An 18636-nucleotide genomic window follows, 5' to 3' on the forward strand; every position below is an offset into this window, starting at 1 on the left:
CTAAATCAGAAACCTTCATCCACCCATGCCAGAGATTGGACGCCCACCAATTTGCTGGAATTAAAAAAAAATTTGGGGCTCACCCTAAATATGGGTATTGTCAAAAAGCCCTCCATTACGACTTACTGGTCAACAAGACCCGCCCAAGCCACCCCAGTATATTCTGCAGTAATGCCCAGGTCTCGTTATGAGACAATAATGAGGTTCCTCCACTTCAATGACAACGCACAGGCCCCCCCAAGTACCGATGCAAACCGGGATCGGTTGTTCAAAATAAGACCGCTAATAAATTCCCTGAATAATTTATTTCTGCAATTCTACACCCCTGAGCAGAATGTAAGTGTGGACGAATCCCTCCTCAACTTTCATGGCAGACTTAGCTTTCGCCAATATCTACCTTCCAAAAGGGCAAGATATGGCGTTAAGCTCTACAAATTGTGTGAAAGCGGGTCAGGATATACCACCGCCTTCAGGATTTATGAAGGGCGGGACCGCACAATAAATGTTCCTGGATGCCCCCCTGATGTTTCCACCAGCAGTAAGATCGTGTGGGAGATAATGCAGCCTCTGCTTCACAAGGGGTACCACCTGTACTGTGATAATTTTTATTCGAGTGTGCCCCTGTTTAGGCATTTGCATGCTGCAAGGACTGGGGCATGTGGTACCATGCGCAAAAACCGAATTGGTTTTCCACAGCAATTAGTGGGGAAGCGCATGGTAAAGGGGGACTCCTGTGCTTATGCATCTGAGGAATTGCTGGCGGTCAAGTTCAGGGATCGCAAAGATGTGTATGTGCTAAGCACGATTCATACCGCAGGAACAGTGGCAGTGAGGGAAAGAGGGGCAACATCGGACAAGCACAAACCAGTGAGCGTGTCCGAATATAACAAGTACATGGGGGGGGGTGGATTTAAGCGACCAGGTTTTACAGCCCTATTTAGTAAAACGCAAAACTAAAACCTGGTACAAAAAAGTGGCCATTTATTTGTTACAGGTGGCCATCCACAACTCATTTGTGCTCTACAAAAAAAACAGAGGCAGAGACACATACCTGGATTTCCAGGAAGAAATTATTGACGGCCTCATTTTTGATGTTCAGGACACCCGAGAATGCCCCCAGTCTGAGGATGTCACGCGACTGACTGAAAGACACTTCATCAGTCGGATTCCCCCAACACCAACCAGAAGCAACCCTCAGAAAAAGTGCCGCGTCTGCAGAAAAGACGGGCACCGCAAAGATTCTCGATATTTCTGTCCCTCATGTCCCTCACAACCAGGCCTGTGCATTGAGCCATGTTTTAAAAAATACCACACTGTTCTGAATTATTAGATTTTAGTTAATTCGTTGAAAATATATTTGCCCTACATTACGTTTTTATTTTTCCCCTGATTTTACTCCAAGGGTGAGGGAAGGAATGGGTGGGTGGGGGGTGGATATCATGTTTGCATATTCTCTAAAGTTCATCTGCTGGAGAGCTCCATTTGCATAAACCTGCAATTTCTTATTTTAGAAAACCCAAAAAAATAAATTCCCATTATACCCCTAGATGAATATTTTGGGATTTCTGCTTCAAGAGCAGATATTTTGGAAGTGTTATAGAAACTCTGTTGAGTTTTGTAAAATCAGCTTTGAAAAAAAGCGATTTGTGAAATAAGCTTCTTCTATCGTCCGCCCTCCTACATCTCTATGTGATAAATAAGACACACATATTTGGTATCCCCATGCACAGGAGAAGTGGAAGAATGTGAAAGGAGATGAATTTTGGCCGTGGTCTATGTCGTGTGTGAAAAATGCTGGTATAAACTGACGCATTTGCTAAAAAATTGCTAATTTTATTTTGATCCATCTTATTCAAGAAACTTTCAGAAGAAAACTGGACTGTCTAAAAATATGATAAACCCCTTGAAGAAAACCTTGTGGGGTCTACTTGTGTGAATGAAGTAATTTATGGGGTGATTCTAATCTTTCAGCAGCATTAGGCCCCCCAGAAAACAGTATGCGGCTATAAAATCAAGTGCAGAATTCCTGGACCGAAAAGGCCAAAAAGCCTCCTTTTATGCCAAGCCCTGGCACATGCCCGTGAATAAAGCACACATATTTGGTATCCCCATGCACAGGAGAAGTGGAAGAATGTGAAATGCGATGAATTTTGTCCGTGGTCCATTTTGTGTGTGAAAAAGCTAGCATAAACTGACGCATTTGTTAAAAAAAAAGGTAATTTTATTTTGTTCCATCTTATTCAAGAAACTTTCAGAAGAAAACTGGACTTGCTAAAAATATGATAAACCCCTTGAAGGAAATCTTGTGGGGTCTACTTGTGTGAATGAAGTCATTTATGGGGTGTTTCTAATGTTTCAGCAGCATTACACCCCCCAGAAAACAGTATGCTGCTATAAAATCAAATGCAAAATTCCTGGACCGAAAAGGCCGAAAAGCCTCCTTTTATGCCAAGCCCTGGCACATGCCCGCACAGTGAATAAGGCACACATATTTGGTATCCCCATGCACGGGAGAAGTGGAAGAATGTGAAAGGAGATTAATTTTGTCCGTGGTCCATACCGTGTGCGAAAAATGCTAGCATAAACTGGCGCAATTGCTAAATTCTTGCATTTTTTTCCAATTTTGCCCACTTTAGAGAAAAAAATAAAAATGATATATACTGACAAATGCCACTAAAACAAAGCCCTATCTGTCCTTTAAAAAGAGTGTAAAATTCAAAGATGAACTTTATTCACCTGCTGAGTTATAGTCATCTAAAGAAGCGCATAGCAAAATTGTGAAATTTGCTCTGGTCATTTAGCTGTAAAACAGCCTAGTCCTTAACCGGTTAAAAGAACCCATCTACAGGGTGGGCCATTTATATGGATACACCTAAATAAAATGGGAATGGTTGGTGATATTAACTTCCTGTTTGTGGCACATTAGTATATGGGAGGGGGGAAACTTTTCAAGCTGGGTGTGGACCATGGCGGCCATTTTGAAGTCAGCCATTTTGTATCCAACTTTCGTTTTTTCAATGGGAAGAGGGTCATGTGACACATCAAACTTATCGAGAATTTCACAAGAAAAACAATGGTGTGCTTGGTTTTAACGTTACTTTATTCTTTCATGAGTTATTTACAAGTTTCTGACCACTTATAAAATGTATTCAAAGTGCTGCCCATTGTGTTGGATTGTCAATGCAACCCTCTTCTCCCACTCTTTACACACTGATAGCAACACCGCAGAAGAAATTCCTCCCAATCTGACCCCCTTAGGCTTTTATCTTTGGGGTCATCTGAAGGCAATTGTTTATGCTGTGAAGATACGATATGTGCAGCAACTGAAACTACGGATACTGGAAGCCTGTGCTAGCATTTCTTCTGCGGTGTTGCTATCAGTGTGTGAAGAGTGGGAGAAGAGGGTTGCATTGACAATCCAACACAATGGGCAGCACTTTGAACACATTTTATAAGTGGTCAGAAACTTGTAAATAACTCATGAAAGAATAAAGTAACGTTAAAACCAAGCACACCATTGTTTTTCTTGTGAAATTCTCGATAAGTTTGATGTGTCACATGACCCTCTTCCCATTGGAAAAACTAAAGTTGGATACAAAATGGCCGACTTCAAAATGGCCGCCATGGTCAACACCCAGCTTGAAAAGTTTCCCCCCTCCCATATACTAATGTGCCACAAACAGGAAGTTAATATCACCAACCATTCCCATTTTATTTAGGTGTATCCATATAAATGGCCCACCCTGTAGATAGTTATTTCAAAGAGTTTTTATAAGTAACCAGGGGTGTAGCTGTAAGGGGTGCAGAGGTAGCTGATGCACACGTGCCCTGGTGCTTGAGGGGACCAAAAGGCTCCTCTGCCACATTAGACGAAACCAGGTAGGCACATGGTAGATGGAGGTCTTGTTACAGATTTTGCAATGGGGGCCCAGGGGCTTTAAGTTACACCCTTTCACATGACCCCACATATTTTTTACTTCTTTCCTTCTCCCAATTCCAATAAAGAATGATATCATATATAAAATAAAATATTTTACTTACCATTTACTTGCCTCTTAGCTTTTCTTTTTTAAACAAGAAACCATTGGTGATTTAGATTAGAAATAACAACCTTCCTTTTAAGTGGGGTTAAAGTTTCCGATTGTCAAATGATCAAAGCGTCCATCCTGTTAACCTTTTTCTATTTTTCATTATTCAAGGTCTGTTTCTGCATAATGTTTATCTCGTTTAGTTGGCATCAGAAAACAAACTTCAAATTTTACCCTTAAGCTTCTTATGTCTTTACGCTATTAAAACATTGAAATGTTTACTTCCTTGGTTTGTAGAAAATATGCATTTTGTTTAAAATGCTGCATACATGGCTGTTTCTTCCATTATTTCTTTATTAATATTTTCACCAAGGACTTGATATTACCTAGACAGAGGGTTCAATTCAATTTCCCTGTCTACAGTGAAATGCAAGTTCCATCCTACAAAAATAAGAACATACTAAAAAAAATGTAAAACATATTTTCCTTGAAAATTTTATGATCATTTGTTCGTTAAAGGGGTTATCTGATGGTTATTGAATAAAAATTAAAAATACGGAAAATCCCCAAACACCTGTAGCCACCGTAATCCAGCAAAAGTAACATTTTTATTTAAATTAAAAAATAATTTATTTTTTTCAGATGCCAGACTTTTTCTTGCAGTGCACGTTCCACTTCCCCTTCCAGCCGATAAGCCAGCCCCTTTCTCATATATGTGACCTAGGATCGCCAAAAAACTCAACCCCTTCTTTGACGTGTCACCAGTAACGCTCTGACATGCTAGCCCCATTCAAACCAATAACTAAAAGGTGTGTTGACACAACAGTCCCTTTTCTCCCATGTGACGAGAGACTCGACGACACAGACTGGAGGCAGTGACGTGAAGTTGTGATGATTCATTACAGCTTTTATAAAAACCACATCAGTTCCAGGATCATGTGACGATCTAGTCGATTTGGGGGAACCGGACATCTAGGCTACAGCAAAGCAATAAGTAAATTCATTACCTTAAAGGGAATGTGTCGCTAGAAATTTTTTTTTTTCAGTTAAACAATTAGTATTTGAGTGATTACACATTGTTTTCATTTTTTAAATTTTTTCACAAGTCAGGAAATATTATAAATTAGATTCTAATTTATAACATTTCCATGTGCTGATCACTGGAGGGAGCAGTTCCAAAAATTGCAGCATGGTCACTGTGGTAAAGTAACCTCATTGATTTATGCTGCAAATTTGGGGTGGACACACTCTCCTCTAGTGTCCTCACAGTATTCCCCCTCCCTTCTTCTAGCTAGTGCCAGGAGAAGGAGGGGTTTGAAGGTCTTCAAACCTCCTACACAGTGTGCCGCCATTTTCTGAGCGACTGCACAGTGCCAGGAGGATTAGATACTGGGCTCAGCAGACAGTATCACACGAACATACACGAACATAATACACACACATCACATACACGAACATAAATTACCTGCTCCTGCCGCCTCCGCTGGTCTACTCTCCTTGCATCTTCGCTTCGTTGAACATATGGCCGGAAGTCGTCATCTTACTGTCCGGCAACGTCTTCCGGTCCACATGAAAATGGCGCCGGATTTCGCTCTACGAACGTGCTTCGTTTTGGTCTGTGTGGGAGCGACGCATGCGCCGTTCCCACACAGACGGCGTACACTTCTGAGAATGGAACGGCTCCCGTTCGCATTCTCTATGGGGTTGTATGTGCCGTATTCCATCTCTGTATGTGTCGTTAATCGACACATACAGAGATGAAAAAAAATGGCAGCCCCCATAGAGAAGTAAAAGTAAGAACACAGTAAAAAGTTTAAAGTCACAACACTAATAAATTATTTTTTGTTTATATTTTATTAAAAGCAATATAATAAAAAAAAAAATTCATGACACCTTCCCTTTAAGGATTAAAAAACAATGAGCAACAGTTTTTTTGATCTCTGGATAACCCCAAAGGTTTTTTTTCAAAGTGTCCGATGCTGAAGGGGGGAGGGTGCAGCTGCATCATCAATTTCCCTATGGTTAAAGTGGCCCTCAATCCACATGCAATTGTAATCTATACATTCTTTATTGGTATCTTACTGAAAATGTACTTTGTAAGGATATGATAACACGGGTCGGATATGCTGCGGTAAAGTCTGCAGCGTATCTGACCCAGAAACTGATGGGAAATTCGCCATTATTATGCACACCAAATTGTGCTCATTGTGGTGTGTATCTTGGGGCGGATTTACCGCTGTGGAAAATAGTCAACAAAAAAATACAAAAAAAAAGACTGTTGGCTGCAGCCTGGGGGAGCAGGGACGCATTGGTATGACATGGTCTTATTTTTCTTTTTAAACTTAAAGGGGTTGTCCACTACCAGACAACTGATAACCTATCCCCTGGATAGGTCATCTGTACATTATCTGTGGGGGTCTGACACCCGGACCCCGCACCGTTAAGCCGCTTCGGCTGCCTCCGGGCACCGGACATTCATGCTAGAAGCAGATAGCTCTGGTCATGGAATAGCAGCCAAGCTGCAGTACTGCAGCTTTGCTACTATTCAAGTGAATAGGAGCAGAGCAGCAGTTTGGCAGCACACCCGCTATGCAATGTACGGAACCAACTGCTTCCGCCTCCATACATTGCATAATGTGCCATAACATCCGGTGCCCAGAGGCCACAAGAGCAGCTGATCGGTACAGGGTTTTTTGTTTCTGACCCGCACCGATGGCATACTGATGACCATCAGATGTCCGGTAGTGGAAAACCCCTTTAAAAAATAGTGGCTTACAGTTATTGCTGTGGATTCTGCAACAATTGACATTTGTTGCAGAATTTTACTTCCCCAATGGGGAAAATCACTGACAAATGTGTGGTGATTACGCAACATAAATCGACATGCTGCGGATTCAAAACCCTGCATAGCAGGTAAATTTTCACTCGTAATCTGAGTAAATCCAGAAGGAAAATCTGCAGTACATCTGCCATGTGAGAACATACCCTAACTGGCCTTTTAAAAGTGCCTATTTTATTATTACACCAGAAATGTTTTGCCAATATAAAGTTAAAAGACTTTCCAATGTAGTGAACTGAATTATATGATATGTAAACATCACAAATCGCTAGCGTACCAAATATATAAATTAGGTGAATAACATTTAAGGATTGTATTATTTGATGGAAACCCAGATTTCCCTAGTCCTCCTGGTTCGAAAACTTCATTTATAATCCTATGTGGATTTCAAATATATACAATATGGCAGAAATATAATTTTCCCATAACTCTTAAAGAAGAGCTGAGTACTATTTAGTGCAGATTGTAACACAGGGAGGGCCGTCACAATCTTTTTTAATGAAAATGCACATGTGATCGTGAAGCATCTCATAAATGTTGATTTAAAAAATGTTTAAAAAAAAAACTACGCAGGTAAAAAAAAGCATAGACAAACAAAAACAATAGTTTTTTTTCAGTTACCATTTAAAAATATGTATACAAATAAGGGCCTGTTCACATCAGCGTTCGGGTCCGTTTGGGGTTTCCGTTCATCTATTCTGTCAGAGGAAAAGTTGAACGGAAAGCCCAACGGAAACTATAGCTTCCATTTGCATTACCATTCATTTCAATGGTAATGCTTCAGTTTCAGTTGGTTTCCGTTTCATTCCGTACCGTAAAGTATTTCAGTTTTTATAACGGAAACAATAGCGTAGTCGACTATGCTATTGTTTCGTTTAAGAAAATGGAAACTTTACGGTACGGAATGAAACGGAAACTAACTGAAATGGAACTTATAGTTTCCGTTGGGCTTTCCGTTCATCTGTTCCTCTGGTGGAATAGATGAACGGAAATCGATGTTGATGTGAACAGGCCCTAAGGGTCATTTAATACGTATACAAATAAGGGTTATTTACATATTTGCAGGCATTCCGATACATCTTGACATTTTTGTAGCAAAACTACTGAAAAAATACATTCAAGCACCTGCTATCTGCATACTGTTAGTAAATTATTTGCGGTTTTTCCCCATTATTCTGCCCTCAATACCCCATAATGACAAAATGAAATCAAAATTAGACATTTTTGAAAATTTATTAAAAATGAAAAACGTAAAAATTTAGCATGGACCCTTTGCTATGACACTTGACATTTAGCTCCTTGTGCCCACCATTTCTCTAGATCATCTTTAAAAATGTTTCTACACCTTGATTGGATATGATTTGGAAAGACACACCCCTGTCTATATAAGGTCTCACAGCTGACAATGCATATCAGAGCAAAAACCAAGTCATAAAGAGGAAAGAACTGGCTGTAGAGCTCAGAGACAAGATTGTGTGGAGGCACAGATCTGGAGAAGGGTACAAAAAAAATTTCTGCTGCACTGAACGTTTCCACAGCACTGTGGCCTCCATAATTCTTAAATGGAAGATGTTTGAAACAACCAGGACTCTTACTAGAGCTCGCTGCCCCACCAAACGAAGTAATTCTGTGTGCAGATGGGAGAAACTTCCAGAAGGTCAACCATCAATGCAGCGCTCCACCAATCTAAGCTTTATGACAGAGTGGCCAGAAAGAAGCCTCTCCTCAGTAAACACATGAAAGCCCACCTAGAGTTTGCAAAAAAAGCACCTAAAGGACTCTCAGACTGTGAGAAACAAGATTCCGTAGTCTGATAAAACCAAGATTTAACTTTTTGGCCTCAATTCTAAGCGTCATGTCTGGAGGAAACCAGACACTGCTCATCATCTTCCCAATACCATCCCTACAGTGAAGCATGGTGGTGGCAGCATCATGCTGTGGGGGAGTTTTTCAGCGGCTGGGACAGGGAGACTGGTCAGGGTTGAGGGAAAGATGAATGGAGCAAAGTACAGAGATATTCTTAATGAAAACATGATCCAGAGTGCTCTGGACCTCAGACTGGGCCAAAGGATCACCTTCCAACAAGACAATGACCCTAATCACACAGCCAAAACCCAGAGTGGCTTATGGACAACTCTGTGAATGTCGTTGAGTGGCCCAGCCAGAGCCCTGACTTGAACCCAATCGAACATCTCTGGAGAGACTTTAAAATGTCTGTCCACCGACGGTCCCCATCCAACCTGACAGGGCTTGATTGGACAGGGCAGAAAAGAATGGCAGAAACTCTAGGTGTGCAAACCTTGTGGCATCATACCCAAGAAGACCAGAGACTGTTATCGCTGCCAAAGGTGCTTCAATTAAATACTGAGTAAGGGCATGCCCACACGTGGCGGATTTCCTCCGCAACTGTCCGCATCAATGCCGCACAGAATCTGCGTTGCAGATTCTGCGGCGGATCTGCCCAAAATGTGCAGTAAATTGATGCGGACTAGCTGCTGCGGACTGTGGTAAAAGTGCTTCCCTTCTCTCTATCAGTGCAGGATAGAGAGAAGGGACAGCACTTTCCCTAGTGAAACTAAACGAATTTCATACTTACCGGCCGTTGTCTTGGTGACGCGTCCCTCTTTCGGCATCCAGCCCAACCTCCCTGGATGACGCGGCAGTCCATGTGACCGCTGCAGCCTGTGATTGGCTGCAGCCGTCACTTAGACTGAAACGTCATCCTGGGAAGCCGGACTGGAGACAGAAGCAGGGAGTTCTCGGTAAGTATGAACTTCTATTTTTTTTAGAGGTTGCTGTATATTGGGATCGGTAGTCACTGTCCTGGGTGCAGAAACAGTTACTGCCGATCGCTTAACTCTTTCAGCACCCTGAACAGTGACTATTTACTGACGTCTCCTAGCAACGCTCCCATAATTACGGAAGCCCCATTGACTTCCTCAGTCTGGCTGTAGACCTAGAAATACATAGGTCCAGCCAGAATGAAGAAATGTCATGTCAAAAAAGCAAGACGCATCCGCAGCACACATAACATGTGCATGACAGCTGCGGACTTCATTGCGGAATTTAGAATCTCCATTGAAGTCAATGGAGAACTTCCGCAATGAGTCCGCAACCAGTCCGCCACTGGTCCGCAACATCCATTGTATGCTGCGGACACCAAATTCCGCACCGCAGCCTATGCTCCGCAGCTGAATTTTCAGCCTCGTCTAAACGAAGCCTACTAAAAAGAAGTGGAAGGCAATGGAGAAACGGCTCCGCCGTGGCTTAACGCTGCGGAGTGTCCGCAGCGGAATTCAAGAGCAATTCCGCCACGTGTGGCTTTGCCCTAAAGGGTCTGAATACTAATGTCAATGCAATATTTTAGTAATCTTTGTTAATTTATTAACCCCTTCCCGACATTTGACGTATCCATACACCAAAGTCGGCTAGGGGAAGTATGGCACGGGCTCACGGTGTGGGTGTCGGCTGTTTGTGCTACGAAAAACTACAACTCGTCCCGCAAACATCAAGCCCTCATAGTACTATATAGATGGAAAAATAAAGACGTTATGGCTTTTGGAAGGTGGGGAGGAAAAAACGAAAATTAAAATCTGAAAGCTGTTTACGACGGGAAGGGGTTAAAGAAGGAAAAACGAATGTTTTGTTTTCACTGTCATTATGGGGTATTGAGTGCAGAATGATGGGGAAAAATGTGAATTTTTTTATTTTATTACAAGACCTCAACGTAACAAAATGTGAAAAAATTGAAAAGGTCTGAAGTCTTTCCGAATGCGTTGTATATACTGTGAACAAACTAGGAATCCAGTGTCTTCTGTATAGTAGATTCCCATGGTTGCAATATAAAGCTAGCCCATTTATCAGTGTCCTCAATATAGATAGTTATAACATTGCTGCGGGAAGTAAGTATTGACAGCAGTAAATGCTCCTGATGCTTCATAAAATAAAATTAAATAGACTCACATTCTAGAAATCATAAATTAAGCTTAGCCTAACTCAATTATTAATTGAGACTTCATTAGCAAAGAGTCTCTGGGCGGTTGTTACTGCGGTTTCCATTTATTTTCAAACCATTAGACAGAGGCTGTCAGATATAATCTTTGTGGATGCATGCAGAGTTCAACAAGTTATAGTAATAGTCAAAGTAGGACATAAACAGCATGCAGCAGAGCGGCAATGTTTACTGTGTGATCAGTAGAGCTCACTTCATAGGGAACAGGAACATGCATCTTCTAGTATCTGATCTTCACTGTGAGCAGTTGCTACTTGCTTTACTGGTTACTTTCTATCAATAAATAGAACTGGTGACAATATAAATATACACAAAGGGCAATAACACAGGATGACTATAAGAACCAGTCTGGTAAAGCCTATATTTTACAAGTAGCCCTAGCACAAGTACGGCTGCCCATTATTTTATATAATTACCAGGGGCATTTGACCACTGAGCAGGTACTTTTGAATCAATCATCAATTGGTGTTCTAAATACCGCAATATGTAATTTATAATATTAAGAACAATTATTTTGTCTTGGCGCACAAAACGAACTTATTTCGGTTATAAAAATGTTTCAAAATTATGACTGTATAGCCAATATGATTAAAGAAGTTATCCAGGATTTGAAAAACATGGCTCCTTTCTTCCAAAAACAGCACCACACCTGTCCATGGGTTGTGTCTAGTATTGCAACTCAGCTTTATTGAAGAAAAAAAGGGATGAGCTGCAATACCACAGACAACCTGTGAACAGGTGTGGCGCGTGTTTGAAAGAAAGCAGCCATGTTTTTCTAATCCTGTACAACTCCTTTAAAATTGATTTTAAGTGACTTCTACCATGTTGTGTTGGCGCTTTACTGTACATCACTGGAAGATAAATATTAATGTGGATTTTCAACAGAGTTGGGGTTGCCCCATAGCAACATCAAAATAAGCCCACCCTCCCACGAAAAATGCTGGTTCCCACCTGGACCACACACCCAAGATCTATAAGACTGGTGGGTCTGTATAATATGAAACCATTGCAGTTCCATTATTGTTTGGAAAAGAGAAAAATCCAATTTAAGCATCACCCTCTTCTGATTTTTGTTTAGCAGAGTAGACGTTTGTGTCCATGCTTTCTGCATCCTATAAGGCTTCTCGCCCATTACATTTAGGAGATCTGCTCTCCTGTATATTTTGTTGGATCAAAAGGTAGGGATGTTTCCTCTCTCCCTTCTGCAGTAATCTGATCCTACTTTTGATCATAACCAGCATTCTGGAGAATTGATCTTCTAATCATATTATGCAAGGGACCAAAGGCAGGTACAACTCTGCCCAGAGCTTAAGACATGCATCAAACATTTACAAAAGGAGAAATGTAATTTTGGTGATAGGGATATTTTCAGAGACAAAAATTTGCAGACAAATGTTAACAACCTGGGTCTGTTCTTAAAAATCAAAAACAGCAAATTCTATACAAATGTATGCTAGATAAAAGAAATTTTACCCAAGTCTCAGAGACAACATTAGTGGTGGATCTTGGGCACCCACTGATCACTAGTTCCCTTTATTTTTAAGGCAGCACTTTTAGCTTGGAGATCTGGAGGGCGCCTTTAGTAATCTTTGGTCCCATCTCATGGACCCCCACCGATGCCACCTTCTAACATGTCTCATAATATATCAGCAATAAAATCAGAGGTACTAGCTATTTCTATAATTTATAACAGTCACATAAACCTAAACAATTTTATATTTGAAATACTTTTGGATTTTCATAGAAATGATTAAACCGAGCTTATATTGTAAAGCTTCCAATTATTTTAGGTTTGAAATTATTCCATGCATTCGCAACTGAACAAAATAAATTACTGATGAACTTTATATCAATCACTGTTATTTCAATTACAGAAATACAGATTGGTCTTAAAAGCTTGTCATAAACGAGTTGCCAACACAATATTTTATTATAGGAATCATAAAAAGCCATGCACACGATTATGTGTAGTCTTTAACCATGGAGACTCATAGATCTACATGGGAACTGTATACACAAAATGGGAGGATAGGTTGGTAGGATATTATTTACAAAGCGGCTTTATATTTTAGATGCAATGGAGAAATAAAAATGGTTGCAAATCTTTTATTGTTTTTTTTAAAATCCAGTTTATATTGATTTTTTAAGATTTCGTCGACTATCCATCTAAAAGTAGAAATGCTTTCTTGGCTGTAAATCATAATATAAAATATGGTCTAAAAGATACTATGGGTGATGCCTGAATTCTGAATTAAAGCACTGTGGGTAAGCCTCAAATATTAGAACTGGCTTCTTTTGACACAACACGTGACGTTCTGCTGGTCTAACGCATCATAAAAATCTATCACTTACCTCCCAGTACAGTCTATAATAAAATTCTCCAGACTTTTAAAGGACATGCGTGTCTCAAGGAAAGCGGTCTACTGGAAATCAACAATGAAACATGGCCTCAACTATGGAGACATAGGACAAGCGACTCACGTGAACAGGTGAGTTGGGTGAAGAAGGAAGTTCAGAGAACAAGCGCATTCATCTTCCCTATAAATATTTAAGCATTTAAAGGAATTGTATACAAATCCCTTAGGAACATTTTTTTTTTAAATAAAATAATTTCCTGAAAATATCTCCCTAAAGTGTCCTCTTCTGTAAAATGTTTTATATTATATTTAGCTATTTCAGACCTCAAGTATCCGTCTCCCTCCACTTTGACAGCGTAAATCTAGGATTAAAAGAGAACTGAACACAACTGACCTTTGTTGAATCACCAAGATCCAAATTTCAGTGGTATTACTCTTCTGACAAGCTTCTCTCCTTCCCATGTAAAGCTTGTTGAAGTGCCTCACTATAAATGGGGAGCTTCAGACCTATGATGTTTACATTTAATAACATCTTTAGAAAGTTGTATGCTTTTTTCCACTTGTATGTCTATTATGGGCATCTTACTAAAGCCATAAATACAGGCTTGCCAACCTGGCATTGTACAAAAAGCAATTCGTTTTCAGAGCAGTTTGTCCAGATATATTCATTATATTATTAGAAGATCTACTTGATGACAATTGATATAGCAGTTGTTAATATAATAAAAAATGATGTACATGCCCCTTTCTTTAAATTTACCCACTTTTTTTATACCCTTTCAGACTCGGCATCCCTCTGACTAGAGTGATATGAGGGGCTCCTGTATTAGATTTTTGTGTATCACATGCAATACTGATTATGCGTGTTTCCCCTGCAGCAACCCTGTGGGGGAAAACAAAGCAACAGTCCATCCATGGTCAATCAAGTCTTGTCTTCATGTTATGCTCTGCTTCAACTAATGGGGATAGTCCCAAGAGGATGACCCCCTCCCAATAGCTTTATACATATTTTCTAAATTTAACAGGCAACCATTATGAATATTTTTTAAATGCTAATCCAGGCCTAAAGATTTTCCAAAAATAAAAGCTAAGTGGGATTTCCATTTCTTTAAATTGAGGATAGTTATACATTTAAAGAAAGTTATTTGCGTATTACGATTATATTCTTATTTTTAGATTCATGATGTGATCAGAGATATATATTTGAATTAAAAACTACATCTTTCCTATGACCGAATTCAATGTCAAAATTATCGAAAACTTTTATTTAAAAAACAAAACCGTAGCTAGAACACATTTCCAACAATGATATATGACTTATTACTCCGTGAAAATGCCAAATTAGCATAGCAGAAACTAACATTTCTCAAGCCGGCCAAGAAAAAATATTAACATTAAGATTTTTTTTTTAGTTTTACTTTTTTTTTAGATAACCAGCGGTTTAAATATGCTGTGTAATCATCCCATAATACCACAGGCATACAGAAGAGATGAAGTCATTACTTTGTAGTGTTATGTAGTGAAATTAAATGCTCTAACCTCTACTTCAAAACCACTCTTGTAATTTCAAAAGTATAAGGGGAATACACAGGGATTGGAAAATGAAAGATTGATCCGCCGGCCTATTATTGACAGAACATAACCACAAGTTCTCATTTGTTGCTAAAGAATAAATAAATCGGGCATACATTTTTATTGCCAATCCATTACAGAAGAATAACCAGAAGTGCAGAATTAAATTTAAGGCAGACAATCATTTATTGATATTTATATCTCAGATAGAAATGTGATACTATGTCATGCGGCTGCAGATGGTTAATAGTTGTTATTTTTATTTATTGATTTAAATTTAAGACAATTTTAGAAAATTCTGGTAAAAAAAAGATGGTTCTCAAATTAACACTTTGCTTAAGTATAACCTATAAATGGGGACAGGAAAATGAAGGAAGGAATAATAGATGCAGCTAAAATAGATCACTAAACCTTGTAGGTGTTCATTGCTAAATACTTTTAGTGCAACACTGTTAGTACATATTGGCCAATAATAGAGGAAAAACGCCATGGACCATAGGAGCAGCCTGCTGAGACCAAGAGATATACAATTTTTCCCTTCTCCTATTGGATTGGGGGAAACGTGAGCTCAATATAACGTCTAATGTACATAGTAATACAGAACGGTCATACTGCGCCAAACCCCCGTACACAATGCACTCATTACCTAAAATCTATAATTTTAGCTACTCATTCAGTCATTGTCTGTAAATCATTAACAGTGCTTACAAATAAATCTATAGTTATCCCGATCACAATAACAAATAATGTCATCAGCTATTTACTTTGGACTCCTGATGCTGCGTGCTCACCATTGCAACACCAAAACTAAACCTGATTATGTACAATAGATATCATGTATGTAAACTGAAGCTGTATATCCAATAATCAGTCACATCCAGTGCTACATGCAAACCGCACCACCATGACTGACATCTCAAAGAGCTTTGTGTAGACCATATAGTACACTATATGGGAAAAGTATTTGGACACATACACGTTACACCTACAGGCGCTTTTAGGACAATCCTTAGGCATTATTATTTAGTTGCACCCTCCTTTGCAGCAAAAACAACTTTCACTTTTCTGGGAAGGCTTTCTACAAGATTTTGGATCGTGGGAATTTCTGCCCATTCATCCAGAAGATCATTTGTAAGGTCAGACACAGATGTTGAATGAGAAGGTATGGTCCACAATCTCTGTTCTAGGTCATCTCAAAGGTATTCGATGGGGTTGAGGACAGCGCTCTGTGCGGGCTACTCCAGTTCCTCCACACCAAACTCAGGCAGGTAACGTTCCCCTGGCATGTCAAACCCAGACTCATCCATCAGACTGCCAGATAGAGAAGCGTCACTCCACAGAACACGTTTCCACAGCACCAGAGTCCAGTTGCGGCGTGCTTTACACCACCCCATCTGACGCTTGACATTTTCACATACTCGGCCATCGCTCCATTTATTTCTACAGGGTTGTCGAAGATAGCGCTCAGCAGCCCCATAAAAATGAATGGAGCGGTGGCTGAGCATGCGCAGTTACACTCAATTTATATGGGGCTTCCAGGAACGGCAAGGTAAACCTGTAAAAAAAATTAAAAAAAATAAAAGGACAAAACCGCAGGAATTTACTAACCGGAATTGAATAAGAGATTATATATGTATACAACTTTCAATCCCCCTATAAGAACACTAACCCTAATGAATAATTGCAATTCCCTAAACCTAAAAGAATGCGTCATCTAATAAAAAAAATGTGTGGAACTAGTTGAAAAGGATCGCTTATGGCGACAGTCAGTGGGTGAAAATTTCATTTTCTGACTGACAGAATCTGTTCCATCATTCAGAAATTTATTACACTTCCTTCTCTAGCGTTAATCGTTATCATTATGACTGTAGCTCGTAATGGCTAGAGAAGCAGTCAGAGGATTTTATTCTAAAATGTATTTACAGAGATAAGGACAGTGTAAGATTGATCAACTTTATTGATGTTTGTTTCGGTGGTGCGAGTGCTTGGTGTGACTTACTTGATGCTGCGGTCCGGACACTGGTAAACAACCGGGTCGTGGAGTCAAAAATCAGCCTAATTATTCACAGTGGGTTAATTAGATAAGCAACTGGTCCAAGATCCAGCACGTCCTGACCCCTGCTCCTTCACACAGCCTAAAGTGGGAGCTGCTTTATTACAAGACTAAGATCGTGGCTCTGGCCAAGTTCTAGGTCCATTTGTCTGTATTGAATCAGAGCACAAACCCTGAAAACCAGGCCCAAACTATTATGCTCCATCCGCTAAATGTTACAGTAGGCACTATGCATTCCGCTAGGAGTCTAGTGGCAGCGTGCTTTACATCACTTCAGACGCTTGGCATTGTGCATGGTGATCTTAGGCTTGTGTGTAGGTGCTTGACCATGGAAGCCCATTTAATCCTGAAGGTCCCAAAGCACGCACGGTTCTTGTGCTGATGTCACTTCCAGAGGTAGTTTGAAATTCTGTAGTGAGTGATCGAGAGGTTAAGTGATTTTTACATGCCACTGGCTTCAGCATTAGGAAGCCCTGCTCTGTGAGTTTGTGTGGTCTACTGCTTTGTGGCTGAGCTTTTATCATTCCTAGAAACTGTACTTCCACTTTACAATATTATAATTTACAGTTGACCAGGGCAGACAAGAAATTTCCTGAACGGACTAGCGTCATCCTATGGAAGTTCCACATTTAAAGTCACAGAACGCCTCAGTATCACCCATACTCCCAATGTTTGTCTATGAAGATTACATGTCCATGTGCTTAATTTTATGTACCCGTTTGCAATGGTTGCGGCTGCCATCTGAACTGAATAATTAGGAGAGGTCCGCACATACGTTTGGCAATAGAGTGTATGTCATTAGTGTACCACATCTTTCTAATAGTCCAGCAGCCCATAGTTTCCCTTTTCCTGCCTGTAAGCTCTCGTTAAATTCTCAGAAACCTCCTTATTCACCTAAAAATAACTAGAGGGGGGTGCACCTGCAGCAGTATCTCTCACCGGCTGTGTGACACTATGAAAACCATGTACAGTGTCTCGGTCGCTGAGTAAGATGCCTGCTGCGCAAGGGAAGATTTGCTCAGAGGTCTCCTTTCTACAGTACTATTACTGCAACATGTGAACAGTCCTATCATCAATAGTACCAGTAGCCTAAAAGTCTATTCTTTAAACACAAAAAAAAAGCACAAGTTTTATTACAGCCCTGTGCAGGAACCATATATAGAATTGCATCTTCCCTTTAAAAAGGGAAACTGTTTATTAGTTTATCATAGCGTGCCATGGGATACGTGAGTGGAAATAAAATTTACTTCTGTTTTTTAATATCCAGCTTTAAAGAATACAAAGAAAACATCTAGGTAAAATTCGTTAGAATCCTTGAAATCGCTGTTCCACATAAGCTGGAAAGCAATAATGATGAAGAATGATGATGAAGATCAGAACCATCTACATTTGCAAAGGAATCGCAGTGGGGGAGATTTATCAAAACTAGTGCAGGAGAAACATGGAGAAGTTTCCCATAGCAATCAATCCCATCAGCTTTCATTCAGATACTTTTTGGAAGTGGTTGAGGAGGACAACGCCCCCACTTTTCTCCAGGATACATTTTGAACAAAACTGACCCCTTGTATCAAAAAACATATGAACTGCTTGGACAAGTATTTGTTACATTCACCAATAGCAACTCATCCTGCAGCATCCATGTGGCACATCTAAAACGAATGCAGATTCTCAGGGGAGGCAGCAGCGTGCCCGAAGGGAAGGAAAAACATCACTCATTGAAAGAACCTAAAGTTACTTGTAGAAAAAAAACAAAAAACGACTACAAACGTTGATCA

The sequence above is a fragment of the Rhinoderma darwinii genome, chromosome 4 (assembly GCF_050947455.1).
Source record: "Rhinoderma darwinii isolate aRhiDar2 chromosome 4, aRhiDar2.hap1, whole genome shotgun sequence".
Taxonomy (NCBI): Eukaryota; Metazoa; Chordata; class Amphibia; order Anura; family Rhinodermatidae; genus Rhinoderma; species Rhinoderma darwinii.